Raw genomic sequence first — 14,437 nt, 5'->3', positions numbered from 1 at the left:
AGCGACTTCTCGGGGCAGAATCACGATACCCACTGATGGAAAAATTGGCGTTCTGCCTAATCACGGCCTCGCGAAAGCTCAGGCTGTACTTCCAATCTCACTCAGTACACGTCATGACCGATCAGCCTCTAAGGCAGGTTTTGCAGAAACCTGAAGCATCGGGGCGTTTGTTAAAATGGGAGGTCGAACTCAGTCAGTTCGAGATTTTCTACACTCCACGAACTGCTATAAAAAGTCAGGCCCTCGCCGATTTTGTGGCAGAATGCACGGGATTCCAGGAGAATCCAGCAGAGGGCTCACCTCAGGTCACCTCACCCCAATCGTTGTGGAGGATCTTCGTGGATGGTTCATCCAACGAGAACGGCTCCGGGGCCGGAATCATTCTGATATCCCCTGAGGGACATAGATTCCACTCGGTGCTAAGGTTCGGGTTCAAGGCCTCCAACAACGAGGCAGAGTACGAAGCTTTGTTGGCCGGGCTGAGGATAGCCAAGGAGTTAAAGGCGATCTCCGTCCAGTGCTTCAGTGACTCCCAGCTCATGGTAAACCAAGTTCTGGGCGAGTATCAGGCGCGGGGACCCAAGATGGCCGCATATCTGGCAAAGGTAAAAGCCGAGCTGTCCACATTTGAGCGAGGATCGATCGAACAGATACCTCAGGAACAGAACGCTAATGCAGATGCTCTTGCCAAGCTCGCCACCTCAGGAGAGACGGAGACCTTGGGGTTGGTGCCAATAGAATTCTTGGAAATACCAAGTATAGAAGAAGACTGGGCGGAGGTCGAGATGGTCGACACCAGGCCGACCTGGATGACCCCCATTCTTGAATATCTCGTCAAGGGCAAGCTGCCTGAAGGGCGTAACGATGCACGGTGAATCATGTATCAAGCTCCGAGATATACGTTGGTCGATGGGGTGTTGTACCGACGTGGGCATTCCCTACCTCTCCTCCGGTGCGTTCTTCCAAGTGAAGCGAAGGCCATCCTGCAAGAAGTTCACGAAGGATTCTGCGGAGACCACACTGGGGGGCAGAGCTTGGCCTTAAAGGTTCTCAGGCAAGGGTATTACTGGCCAACTCTATCCAAAGACTCGATCTCGTACGTGAAGAAGTGCGACAAGTTCCAGCGATTCGCTGCAGTTGCTCGAGCTCCTCCGATCGAGTTGAAGATGATCTCTTCGCCATGGTCGTTTGCCGTTTGGGGGATAGACTTGGTTGGCACCCTCCCCACTAGAAAAGGCGGGGTCCGTTACGCCGTGGTAGCCATCGACTACTTTACTAAGTGGGCGGAGGCCGAGCCGTTGGCAACGATAACGTCCAAAAAGGTGCTTGACTTCGTGGTAAAAAGCATCATCTGTCGCTTCGGCCTACCCAAGAAGATCGTCTCCGATAACGGCACTCAGTTCGACAGCGACCTGTTCACCGAGTTCTGTAAAAGACATGGGATTGTAAAAAGTTTCTCCTCCGTGGCCTATCCTCAGGCTAATGGCCAAGTCGAAGCTGTCAACAAGACCCTAAAGGCGAGCCTCAAGAAAAGATTAGATGAAGCGAAGGGGGTCTGGCCAGAACAGCTCCCCCAGGTCCTATGGGCATACCGAACCTCGCATCGGACTCCTACGGGTCATACTCCCTTTTCCTTAACCTTTGGGAGTGAGGCAGTCCTCCCCGTGGAGATAAAGGTTCTTTCGCATAGAGTCCAGTCTTACGATCAAGATCGAAACCATGAGCTCCTGTGCCATTCCCTCGATCTGGTTGAGGAAAGGCGAGAGGATTCGCAACTCCAGCTCGCCCATTATCAGCAGAAAATCACCCGCTACTTCAACACCAAGGTCAGAAAACGCGCCTTTAGCATGGGCGACTTGGTCCTGAGGAGAGTTTTCCTCGCCGGAAAAGATCCGAAAGATGGAGTTTTGGGACCGAACTGGGAAGGACCATACCAGGTCATCGAAGTCATCAAGGAGGGAACTTATAAGTTAGCTCGACTTGATGGAGGGGCGGTCCCGCGGACTTGGAACGCCATCCACTTAAAGAGATATTATCAATGATCCACTTGTAAGGCCTGGAAGGCCACTTTTTATGTATTAATGAAAATCAGCTTTTTACGCATACTTGCAAGTGTAATCTTAAAGTAACCACAAAAGACCCTTTCCCAGTTACTTGGGGGGCATATGGTACCTAGATATAACCAGGTCTCCTTAACGACTTAGATGTTGATTCTTATCGATTGACCGTTGTTTTCTTAAAAGCACGAGATATTGATAAGGGTTAACGTTGACTAAGTCCTATCCTGGTTTTAACCGGGTCATAAAACTTAGAAGTTAATTTAAATCTATTGATCGATGTTCTTCCTAAAGAGCTTGAGATATGGATAAAAGTTAATGCGAACTAAGTTTTCAAATTAAGTTCCTGGTTTTAACCGGGTCATAAAACTTAGAAGTTAATTTAAATCTATTGATCGATGTTCTTCCTAAAGAGCACGAGACATGGATAAAAGTTAACGCGAACTAAGTTTTCAAATTAAGTTCCTGGTTTTAACCGGGTCATAAGACTTAGAAGTTAATTTAAATCTATTGATTGTTCTTCCTAAAGAGCTCGAGATATGGATAAAAGTTAACGGGAACTAAGTTTTCAAATTAAGTTCCTGGTTTTAACCGGGTCATAAAACTTAGAAGTTAATTTAAATCTATTGATCGATGTTCTTCCTAAAGAGCTCGAGATATGGATAAAAATTAACGCAAACTAAGTTTCTCAAAAAAAAATTATTGTAACCAAAGCACGAAAAGGCATGAAAAAGCGTAAATTAAAAACGTCAAAGCAAATTGTCTCGAGGTAAAAACACCTCATGCAAAGGTTACATCAAAAAAAATACTTAAAAATATTCAAGGGCAAAAGAGAAAAAACGCCCTAAGCTCCGTCAGATGGCCCCTGGGAGGTCGCTGTCTCACCCTGCTCTGCCGCGCTAGAGCCTTCCCCAGTTTCCGAAGGCGGCGCCTCTTTCTCAAGGCGAGCTTGGAACTTCACCAGCAAACGCACCCAAAGACTCGGTGACATGAAAGAAAAGTCAGCCTCCGGATTGTAGGCCCAGCAGTGATAGAACAGATCTTCCATGGACTGCTCCGAAGTGGTCCGTTCGGCCTCCAGGGCGGCCTGGGTGACCTGGATCTCAGTCTTCGCAGCCTCGAGGTCTGTCCGCAAGGTGGCAAGGGAGGTCTCGAGCTCTTGGACCTTCGAGCGGGTCTTCTCCAACTCGGCCTTCGAGGTCGCCAAGGCATCTTTAGTCGCCTTAGCCTCCTAAAGAGAGGCCTGGTGCTCGACCCTCATATCCTCGAGCTGAGTTTTCGCCCTGATGATGCTCCGGTGAAGAGCGACGATGCCCTGCGAGAAATGAAAGATAAATTTCCTTAGAGGAAAAATAGGGCAAAGTGTAATGGTAAAAGCTTTAAAGAAAACAGGGCAGCTTACCGTTAGGGTCATGCTCATTGAAGACTCCATTACGCCAACCGGGCTCATTGTCTCAATAGCCCGGAGTTCCTTCTCGGTGAACTTGTATATATGGCTGACGGCGTAGTTCGCCGACTCATACACCGTTCCCCGGAAGGCCTCTGGGATCTTCTCCAGGTCCTGGGGATTGACTGGGATGCGTACATCGGAGGCCACCACGACTGAAGTCCCGAGCTCCGTTCCTACGTCCTGGGTGGCGGCTGGAGCTCGCGGAGGTGGTGGAGGCATTTGGCCTGCTCCTACAGCAGGAAGAATCGCTCCCGCGACCTGGTCTGCTGGGGTTTTCTCCTTCTCCTATGTCGGAGACTTGGTGGAGACCCCAGCGGCGCTCTTGGACGCCTAGAGCCTTTTCATTCTTGGCCCGGCTGAGGGGTTCCCCCCGAAGACTGCGCCTCGCAGGCTCTCCTCGGACTGAGACATCTCTTCTGTCAAAACAAAAACATGGTTAGTACAAGTTAGCAACCATACAGAGACAAAGACAAAGGGTTAAAGGTAAAAAGTATGCGAATACTAAGGGAGCCCTACCCCCCGAGCTGGAAGAAGAACCTAAGACGATTACTTCCCGAACTGGCGCAAGTTCTGGGTCCGGGTCTGACTCAGGGCTAGATTCTCCTACATACTGCCTAAGCCCCGGAGCTAAGATACCCCTCCGGAGTGATGGCCATGAGCGGAGGTTGGTCCCATACTCCTCGAATAGGATCGACCTAAAGGCTAGGGTGTTATCTACTACTACGGTACCCCTAGGTCGGCTATCTTGGTAGTCCAACACGAGCCGATCGACGCAGTGGAGCAGGGTTGTGTCCAGGTCCGGATCACTTCGGTGACGATGGACGAGCTGTCGGGGGTTGAATCTAGCTAGCTGGGGGTCGGCAATGGCCCTATCTAAGTTCCTAAATATGTAAAGGTTACCTTGGCCCGAGGGACCCGCGGCTGCTCCGGACTGGATCCTCTCTTCGTCCGTTATCTGGGCGACCTCCAGCGCCCGCTTCCTGCTCCTCACAAGTGGAGTCTCGTCCTCCTCATCCTCGTCCATCGCGACCTCCTCCACGATGATGGGCATAGAGGAGCGAACTGGGGGAGGCCCCCGAGGCCTCCTTAGATTCAAAGTCTGATTTGGGAAAATCAGCTTACAAGCCACCATCGTCTCATCCGTCACGAGCACCCGGTAGTCCTTCTCACTGGGGGGCAAGCCCGCCAGTGTCTCGTATTGGGCCCCGAGGGTCACAGATTTCTCTGTCCTCGCGAAGATGGCTGCAAGATTAGTTTGAGTCAGAACGGGGTAAGGGAGAAGCTAAAATGACACTTAAAGTACGAGCTAAGGTCGGAGAAAACTTACGAGGACGATTGAAATAGTGATGCTCGCAATTCCGGAACCCAGTTGACATGAAGAACTGGTCCTTAAAGTCATTAGGGTGGCTGGGCAGCTCGATGACCGCCGCCGTATTGGGAAACCGGGTTAGATAGTAAAACCCGTCGCCTCGCCCCCGCTGGTCCGGGCTGGCTTTGAGGCAGAAGAAATATAAAATGTCTGCAGGAGTGGGGACCTCCCACTCGTGCTTTTGGAACAAATACCTCAACCCTGCCAGCAGACGGTAGGAGTTGGGGGGGAGCTGAAACGGGGCCAACCCCACGTAGTTGAGGAAATCAGCAAAATACTGATCCAGTGGAAGGAAGGCCCCTGCCTTAAAGTGTTCACCGCTCCAGGCCGCGAACGACTCGTCGAGCGGCGCACAGCTCCGCTCGCCATCTGAAGCAGCTCGGGCCACTACGGATGCTTTCCCCAGGGCGATGTTGTGGGAAATGAAGATTTTGTTAATCTTCACCTGGTCGGTTATCTTTGAGACGATCCTCTCCGCCTCAAAGAACGCATCAGGGGTCACCTCGACCTCCTTCTCCACTGCCGGCCCGAAGCGGGGGATCGGGGAGCTAGGCATCGCCGCCTTTCCTCTGTCCTGCTGGGAGGCCGAGCTGCTGACGTTCTTCTGGGGGAGATTCCTCTTTGGAGCCATCTGGTCGCCTAACGAACAAAAGAAAACATTTCAGAAAAGGCGACCCAAGCATGAGGAAAAAGCAATTATTATTTGCACGAGCTGAGGTAAGCCCAGCCCGTGGAGAGTGGGACCACGCGGTTCGATGAACACGCGCCTGGGCTCCAAACAGATCCCCGAGTACTCGGGATTCGTGTGTCAGGAGGGTTAGGATAGAATTTGCCTTGGGGGGAAAGTTTCAGTTGGCAGGAAATTGCAAAACCGCCTGTGAGGTGTGTTCCCTAAGCTACCCGGTTTTGCACCTAAAATTACCAAAACTCCTACCCAGAAAATTTTCCCCAGAGAAAGCATCCTAAAACCCATACTCTAAAATGGTTTCCTACAGCAAAGATACCCTAACCTAAAAAGGGCTTTCACCCTCCGTATCCACAAAACCTAGTAAAACCTTGCATGCGACTATAGTAAAATTTTTACCTATGCTACAGTGGCATATATTTTCAAAACGCACATGGTCAGAAAACTTACAGTGTGTGGCTGGGAGGTGGATGGAGGTGTCTCCTTGGTAAAAGCTTCGTCGGTGTATTGGCTTCCAAAGCTTTGAAGAAATCCGTGCGCCTAAGCTTCTTGAACGCTGAAAGTAGCAGTAACAAAGTAGAGGGTTTGTTCTTCTGAGATAAAGAGAGAAGAAGAAGAGAAGTTTGAAATTTTTTGAATGAAAGGGTGGCTCATGCATAGGGTGGCCACCCCTTTTTATATGCGTAAAGGATCACGTGTAGAGGGCCGTTGGATGGCCCTGATGAGGGATCCAAGGCCCTCCACTTGAAATACGAAACGACGGCTGGGCATAGGCTAGGCCATTAAATGCGGTTCTCGTAAGACGTACCGTCACCACCCACGATGTTCCACGTATCAGGCGCCTGTGTAAAAAGTGGAATACAAAGAGTTCATGGGGAAGTCTGAAAGCCCCTGCTGTGGTCTTATATACGGCGTGATATACCACGAGCAGGAGCTTGGGGGGGCAGATGTACGCCCTGATTTTCCCACGGGCTGATTAGCAAGCCGAGCTTCGGCCTAACCATGATTACCTCATGATCATCCCCAGGGCTGGAGCTTCTGTCGTAATGTCGTGCCTTCTTAGCTCGAGGAAGCCCCGAGAGCTCGCCTTCACCGCCCAAGGCCGGGGCAGGGATTCCGAAGGCCGAAGACCGAGCTAAGTATGCAGCTCGTGGTACGAACTGGATATGGAGGTTGTGACCCTTTGTGAAGTCAACACACGCAAGGTAAACGTGCATATATCAGGCATCACGTGTCTGATATCCCCCTGACTTCTCGGACACGCAGCAGGAACGTGCGTGTTCAGACACCCACGACTAGGTTAGGCCGTGCGGCCCATTACCTCCTTACCTATTGATTTGACCACACTTATATGTCAGGTTTAGGAATTAATCATGAATGTCACAGAATTGATACGACAGCTAAGAAGGTCACGAGATGACCTTCTTACCAACTTCCAGGTGCCTTCTCCTATAAATATGGAGACCCTAGGAGTTGATAGGGGTTGGAAAAATAATCTCTTGTAAGAAATACTCTATAATCAAATACTCAGTATAGATCAATAATATTGACTAGTGGAGTAGAAGGATTTTAACCTTCGAACCACTTAAAAAACGTGTCTGGAGTCACCTCTTTCATCCTCTAAGATCATATATCTATTTCGGTTCACCTTTAGCACTAATCCCTTTCTCTTCTTCTCTTAATTACCTGTTGGCGAAGAACCGCGTCAACAAGTACTATTCTACATGTAGAGATAACTATTCATTGAGTTAAAAATATTTTATTTTTTTATTTCTTTCTCTTTCTATATTAATTATATTTTATTTTGTTTTGTTTCTTTCTCTCTCCTTTTTTAGTATTTTAATAAATAAAAATAATAATATTTAAATGATATAGAGAAAATATAGAGAAGAAATGGAGAAGTCACTACTATAATTTGGACATCAGCCATCGACCATGAGAGGTTGGTTCTGTTTAAATTGACTTAACACAAGTTCATAAGTCGGTTTATACAAAATCGACCTATCATATATATTAAAGATAAGCATAGGAGGTTGGTTGCATGGAAACCGACCTACCATGTGGACATGGTAGGTCAGTTCTGTATGAACCGACCTCCCATGCTTGTAGAAGACATAATAGGTCGGTTCTTGCAAAACTGACCTACCATGTTATCATGGTAGGTCAGTTCTGTGTGAACCGACCTACCATGTCCTACATTTCTAACATGGTAGGTCGGTATTATGTGAACCGACTTACCATGTTATCATGGTAGGTCAGTTCCGTGTGAACCGACCTACCATGTCCTACATTTCTAATATGGTAGGTCGGTATTATGTGAACCGACTTACCATGTCACATTATTATTTATTTTACATTATATGAATTTTAAAATATATTAATTTATTTAAGCTATAAATATATATGTAAGCTATTAGTATATGACATAAATGTTTGAAATTTATATTTATTAATATTACATTATAATGTTTTGAAGTATAAATAAATAAACGAATTAAATTAATATATTTTAAAATTTAAATAATATAAAGTTTATATTTGTTAACATTACATTATAATTATATTTTATAAATAAAAAATATTTTAATTTAATAATATTTACAATTTAAAATAAATAAATGAAAACTTGATAAAAAAGTAGTATCTTAAATAATATTTTAAAGGATATGTTAGTTCGGTTCCATGTCATTATACAAATATATTATTAAAGGTACTCTATTTTATTTTTACATTATTGAAATTTTAAAATATATTAATTTATTTAAACAATACATATAAATATATATATAATTATTTTTGTATGAAATAAGTATAAAAAATATACTTATTAATATGTCGGTTGTGTGGGAAATGACTTCTCATGTGACATGGTAGATCAATTGTGTGGGAATGGACCTATCATGTGACATGGTAGGTCGGTTGTGTAGAACCGACCTACCATGTCATTATAAAAATAAATTAAAAAAAATACTCTAATTTGTTTTATATTATTGAAATTTTAAAATATATTAATTTATTTTAAAAAATACATATATATAATTTATTTGGGTATGAAATAAGTATAAAAATATATATATACTTATTAATATTACATACATTATAATTTTTGAAGTATAAATAAATTAATTAATTAATTAAAATTAAAAAACAATTTAATCTTTATAAACAATAAAATATTTTAATATAATAGTATCTATAATTTAAAATAAAAAAATTATAATATAATTTAGAGTATCTATTTAATAATTTTTTAGATGACATGGTAGGTTGGTTGTTTGTGAAATTATTTCTCATGTGACAAAAAAATTATAATTTTTATAAATAAGAATACGTGTTAAAAAAAAACAATTTACATAAAAAAGAAAGGGAAATTTTATGTTATATGTATGATAACTTAGTAATTTTTTTTAATATGCCAAGTTACGATCCCAAATATATGATAATTTCAATTTTTTAGACAAAAATACCCCTAATATTCAAACACCATTTTTCTCTCTCAATCCAAACTCTCTCTCTCTCTCTAACATCTCTCATTTCCTCTGTCACTCTCTCTATCATTTTAATCTTGTAGATCTCGAAAAAATACCAAAATTAAAAAAAAAATCATCTGAAACCGACATTTAAGTGAAAAAATATGAACCTCCAAAGTTTTCGTCAAATTTCAATGCAGAGCATCAAAATTGTATCAAAAAAGCATCGTTTTGGCCAAAAATCAAGTTTTCACGATTGCATCACAACAACATCGAAACACCATTGATTTGGTATCGAAACACTATTGATTTTGCATCGAAAAAGCAACGTTTTGGCCAAAAAATAAGTTTTCATGATTGCATCACAAGAGCATCGAAAACACCGTCGATTTTTCTTCGAAACACCATGAAAAAGCATCTAAATTGCATCAAAATGATACATTTTCAATGCAAAATCAATGTAATATCGATGCTCTTATGATGCAATCATGAAACTTGATTTTGGCAAAAACGATGATTTTTTGATGCAATTTTGATGCAAAATCGATGGTGTTTCGATGCAAAATTGATGGTGTTTCGATGCTCTTGCGATGCAATCATGAAAACTTATTTTTTGGCGAAAATAATGCTTTTTTGATGCAAAATCGATGGTGTTTCGATGTTGTTGCGATGCAATCATGAAAACTTGATTTTTGGCCAAAACGATGCTTTTTAGATGCAATTTCGAGCAAAATCGATGGTGTTTTGATGCTCTTGTGATGCAATCATGAAAAATTATTTTTTGGCCAAAATAATGGTTTTTCGATGCAAAATTGATGGTATTTCAATATTGTTGCGATGCAATCATGAAAACTTAATTTTTAGCCAAAACGATGCTTTTTCGATGGTGTTTCGATGCAAAATCGATAGCGTTTCGATGCAATCATGAAAACTTGTTTTTTTGGCCAAAACGATGCTTTTTCGATTAAATTGATGGTGTTTCAATGCAAAATCGATGATATTTCGATGCAATCATGAAAAGTTGATTTTTGGCCAAAAGGATGTTTTTTCAATGTAATTTCGATGCTCTGCACTGAAATTTGACGAAAACTTTAGTGGTTCATATTTTTTCACTCAAATTTCTGTTTCATATGATTTTTTTTTTTAATTTTGGTATTTTTTCGAGATCTACAAGATTAGAATGAGAGAGAGTGAGAGAATTAGACATGTTAGAGAGAGAGAATTCAGATTGATAGAGAAAATGGGTATTTGAATGTTAGGGTTTTTTTGTCTAAAATATTTAAATTGTCATATATATGAGATAGTAACTTATCTTGGGATATTAAAAAATTTCACTAAATTATCATACATATAACATATATAACATGAAATTTCCAAAAGAAATATATATTTTAGAGCAAATGAATTAATAGGCAGCAAATGAAATAATTGCCCCAAATATTTTTAAATTTTATTATTTCACTTAGTATTCTCATTTTCTAATTCTAACATATCTCATTTTCTCTCTCTCAACTCTCTTTCTCTCAGCCGCACCCTTTCTCTTCTCATCTCTCTGTCTCCCTCACATCTTTCTAACCTATCAGCTCTCTCTCTCTCTAAGTCTCCTTTTTCTCTTATAGGTGGCTGGCGCGGGAAGCTCGGCAAAGATGGCGATGGGTATATACAGTCTGAAATTACTTCTATAGTAGTGTGTGTGTATATATATACTCTTGTATTGTAGTAAAAATGATAGTTTGTTAGCATTGAAACGAGTTAGAGAATCATTAAGACTTCACATTGATTCATGTTTTTTTTTTTGTACTCGGTAAGCAATTTGTTCAGCTACTTTATTGTATTTTGATTACTATTTGTTCATATGACACTACTATTTTTATTTTTTCTTTTGTGCTTGTATAAATTCTTCCTTGCTGAAATATTAGATTGAAGATAATTGAAAGATAATTAGGCTTTATTGTGACAAGATAAGTTGGTGAACGGGATAAATAGGTACAATAATTCAGAATTTTACTTGAATAAATACAATAACGTGCATTATTAGTAAACTATTGTACATAGGTAAGATTTCATTTTCATCTACACAATTTCTTTATCAGGTGCTTTCACTTTTATTCCATATGTATAATAAGTATTCTCTTTTAACCAAATCAGGTCATAAACATTTCCCTATCCCTAATCTACGACTAGACCCTATTTTGAAAAGTCAAAGTCATCTCAATTTATCTTTGCCATCTCTAAATGTTTTCAAGAGGTAGAACTCAAGTTGGAGTCCTAGAGAGCAAGGTACGTTTAACTTAATAAAGGTAAACCCACCTATCTTTTTATCTATGTTTTCATTGTCATGAGTAATTTCTACTTAGTGCAACTAAAATAAATGTTTTTCTATGTTCTTTCATGGCTTAGAAATGACTTTTGAGTGTTGGAAATCTATGTTGAGAAGTGAAATATATAAAATTACATTCAAACTAGTTAAGGTGAGCTTTATGTGGGGTGTTCTTAGAATTGAGTTGAGAAACTGATATATTTTGCTACAACTCCAAGTTAGGCAGAGACTTAGAAATCCAAACTCTAAGTCAGTTAGACACAGTTTCAAGTGCGTGTCTAAGGATATGTTAACCCTGTCGTCTATGCTTCTAACTTTGTCAAATCTGATTATTTTTGTTTTAGATATGAAATTTTTCTGTTTTGGGTCTTGTTCAGTATCACACTATTTATTAAACATTATTTCTGGTTTGATTCTAATTTTGTTCAAGTATAGTTTTTTATTTCTATGAGAATATTGACGCTGCACACCATCTGTTTCCAAATATGTTTCAATGATAATGTTAGTGTAGCCTTGTAGTTTTCTTCTACATTATTGTTTGTTCAAGCTTGATCTGAGTTAATGTGAGGTGTAAAAATGACATACAACATATTTGGCCATTGATATATTCTACGCTGTCAAATTCTAATTATTGATGAAGAGAGGATAAAACATATGTGAATGGGCTCGAAATAATTGAGAATGTATGTCCTCTAAATAAAGTTGTGAATTTCATTTCATTTCATTTCTTTTATTTTTTAGTCAGTTGGTACAAATTTTAAATCTTATTTTGCAGGGTTTTAGAGGTTTTATTCCTAAAGCTGAATTAGTAAATAAAATAAACAACTTTGGTGACTTGAAAGAAAATGTAACTTGAAACTTCAAGATATTTTTCTCTTCTTTAAATCTTGCGTACATTTAGATTACTAGATTGTTTAGTTTTATTATGTTTGAGCCTCATGATTATGACTTCTACTGAAATATTTGTTCTGCTGAACTTAATGTATATCTTTTGTACTAATAGTAGATTTGCGGTGCCAACGCTCTGAAATATTGAGCTTGTAGTATTATTTGAGGTCTGCAGTAGTACCATTAACACTAGTTATAGAGCTCAATTTTGTGGTATGTCAATAGGCATGGCAAAATGGGGCGGCAAGGCGGGGCGAGGCCCCGACCCGACGGGGCATCTTTGCCCCGGTAAAAACAGGGTAGGGCAGCCCCGACCCACTAGGAATTTAAACGGGGCGGGGCCGCCCCGCCTCAATTTTTTTTTTTATATACTCTAACTCAATTCTCTCATGCTACTTATATACATAGTACGTAAAATTGACATTTTATATGTGGTTTAGAATATTTTTAATTCTATATAGACTAGAAAGAATTATAAATATTGAAAAATATATTTTATATAATTCATCCTTATTCTTGTATTTATTTTGTAAATGTTAAAATAAAAAAACAAAATATAATATTTGATGGTGTAGTTGATACCAAGTGTAAAATATAAAGATTACAATAAAAAATAATATTTAGGTTTGGGGAAAATTCTAAAATTATAATTTAATGTTTCTTAAAAAAAAAAACAGTTAAATGGGGCAAATGGGGCGGGGCAGACCCGCCCTGATTAAGCCGGGGCGGGGCGGGGTAGACCCGCCCCATTTACATCCCTATATGTCAATCAGAATAGTATAACTTCATTGTTATTTTTATGTTTTAACTTTTCTACATATAAAAGTTGCAATATTTGCTTATGTTTATCTTATAAAAAATATCACAGGATGGGAACGAATGTATATACGATAATGATAATTCTGTCTCATTACAAAATGTACCACATTAAACTATACTATGATATTGGATTGTGGAATGGTAAAGATGTGTATGAATTAGTTTTTCATATGGCATGCATTATTTTTTCTCAACAAAAGAGCAGTTTTGTAGTAGTGTTCTAGTAGAAGTTAAGGCTATATATAAGATAAATCATAAATCTTTTCGAACAATTTAAAATTAAAAATAATTTTGTTTTAAATCATAAATCTCAATGGAAGCTATCATGCTTGAAGATAGCTTTATTTTTGTTTTACCATTTACTAGTTTAGGGTCATCATGCCTACTCTATTCATTTTGCAGGTGTATATATTTGAGCTATGAAAGAAATGAGTTGGTTTGACAAACAATTTAATTTTTTGAACTTTCAAGTCTAATATTGGTACCTCAAGATATGTGTGTATGCAAATAATGCCATACCAATGAATATAATTAATAATGTTGTCTCATGGTCGTAGGTTTTGTGTCAACATCAACAATTGAATTTATTTATGAGCTATGTGTTTTGCTTGAGTTTAGATATTTATGAATTTTAAGTGATAAGATTATTGCTTTGTATATTGATCATGAATTCTTCTAGCTTCGTAGGTATGGGAGCTATCAATGGCACAACAAAGAATGATGTTGGTGTCTATCGAGGTGCCCGTGGTGGTTATGAAGATCGTTGCTCTGCTTCTTATGGTTGGAGTTGTGTATTTGTATTATGTGTTATTTATGTAAATTTGTATACATCCGAGTGTTCTATACTTGTGTTATATATATATATACACATTGTATATTGTAAAATTGCATAGATTTAAGTTTGATTTTTCATAGATCCGAAGATTGTAAATTTATCGATACATATTGGTCGTGTTAAGTGTATTTTTCTTTATTTGTGACTTTATTAATTTTGATATTGGTTCTATTTTATTTGGTGCTCGATTTCAATGGTGTGAGGGTTCTATAAGTTAATACGAAAAAAATAAGTTAATATGAAGAAGAAAAAAATAGAATACCACAAGTCGGTTGGACAACCAACTTATTATGTTGTACATCATAGGTAAATCTTTGACGTAAAAGAAAAAGTAAGGTTTTGGTAATGTATTTGAAAAATTAGAGTAGAGCATCCATTGTGAGTGCTCTTTAGTTTTGAGATATTCATGTTGTTGACTGTCTTTTTCGCTATCAACCTAAATATGAGGGATTAAAAAAATGACAAACAAGAACACAATATTTTTTACGTGGTTCAAGCTATAAAAGAGTCCTAGTCCACGAGTCTCTGGTATTAAGGAGATTGG

At 39.6% G+C, this 14,437-nt stretch overlaps 1 long non-coding RNA gene across 2 annotated transcripts; it reads left to right on the top strand.

Annotated features, from left to right (window-relative positions):
- Positions 1-10,508: 10,508 nt before the first annotated feature.
- LOC133823552 (uncharacterized) lies at positions 10,509-14,081 on the top strand. 2 transcript variants are annotated; one of them, XR_009888419.1, is made up of 3 exons: positions 10,509-10,687; positions 11,180-11,331; positions 13,746-14,081. It is a non-coding gene; the product is annotated as an uncharacterized LOC133823552 (long non-coding RNA). The 2 variants fall into 2 exon arrangements; XR_009888420.1 differs by having other exon boundaries at positions 10,510-10,687; positions 11,180-11,311.
- The last annotated feature ends 356 nt before the right edge of the window (positions 14,082-14,437 follow it).

Source organism: Humulus lupulus, chromosome 3, assembly GCF_963169125.1.
Source record: "Humulus lupulus chromosome 3, drHumLupu1.1, whole genome shotgun sequence".
In the NCBI taxonomy this organism is placed as follows: domain Eukaryota; kingdom Viridiplantae; phylum Streptophyta; class Magnoliopsida; order Rosales; family Cannabaceae; genus Humulus; species Humulus lupulus.
Note: the sequence above shows the minus strand (reverse complement) of the source record. Positions and strands in the feature narration are given on the sequence as shown.